The sequence below is a fragment of the Wasmannia auropunctata genome, unplaced genomic scaffold, assembly GCF_000956235.1.
Source record: "Wasmannia auropunctata unplaced genomic scaffold, wasmannia.A_1.0 LD336054.1, whole genome shotgun sequence".
Classification (NCBI taxonomy): Eukaryota; Metazoa; Arthropoda; class Insecta; order Hymenoptera; family Formicidae; genus Wasmannia; species Wasmannia auropunctata.
Genome location: NW_012026836.1, coordinates 204,825 through 205,961, shown reverse-complemented (window position 1 = coordinate 205,961; position 1,137 = coordinate 204,825).

Here is a 1,137-nt window from a genome sequence, read left to right as displayed (position 1 = left end):
ATGGTTATCTTGGTGCTTCTTATAATATCTCTATGTAAATTTTATTACAGAATTACATTACGAATTCTAGTTTTATAATAATTTGAATTTTGTTACAATAATATCACAAGTTATTATTTAACATAATATTATTGTCTTTTGTAGTGTGTAAGTACGTAAATGAATTCGGACTCGTTAATTTAATAAATAATCTCTTCATTCCTCGAGTGTACGATCTTTTTGGTTGAACGTCCGATTTAATTCTATTCTATTTTCCGCGAGTCTTTTTTTAATCGAATTATTAATTTTCGTTGCTAAATCGTATTAATACAACGATCATATGATTGAACATTGCGCGTTATTATTACACCATTCAATCGGTATTTGTAACGGAAAGATTTTACGCTGATTCTTTCTACTGCACCTTTAGTTTATAACATTATTGTTATAAAAAGTTTATAAGTAGAATTTATATTGCAAACTTAGTATATTTAAATTAATTTCAATTACTTTTATCAACTATTCTATGATACGGATGATACTTATATCAACGAGTCAAGCATATGACACGTGCTGCTCTAGCAATAAAAAAAAATATATATATATAACATATATGTATTTATATTATAATATTATAATGTATATAAAAAACGGGTACGTCAAGTATGCTGCTGCAGGAGATTTCTTCCTATCTTTGATTTTTCTGTAATTTTACGTAATTTGCTACTAGTTATCGAAACTCCTTTTTAATTTCTGCGGTCCTCATTACGCTATTTATTGCATTTCTTGTTTTTATTTTTTACGTATACATTGAAAATAATACAACATGGATTTTATTTGTTTAATTTGATACAATATTTTTTTCGAGGTATATTATTTTTTTTAATTTTTAATTCAATTACAATAAATATACTTGAAATAATATTTTGATTTTACTTCTTCTTGATAATATTATATTTTTAATTTATTAAATTAAATTTTTTAAAAATCATGTATACGTTAATACAATTTGAATTCTGTTAATTTAATTTGATACAATAGTTTTTTTCGAGGTATATTATTTTTTTTAGTTTTTAATTCAATTACAATTAATATACTCGAAATAATATTTTCATTTCACTTCTTTTGTTAATATTATATTTTTAATTTATTAAATTA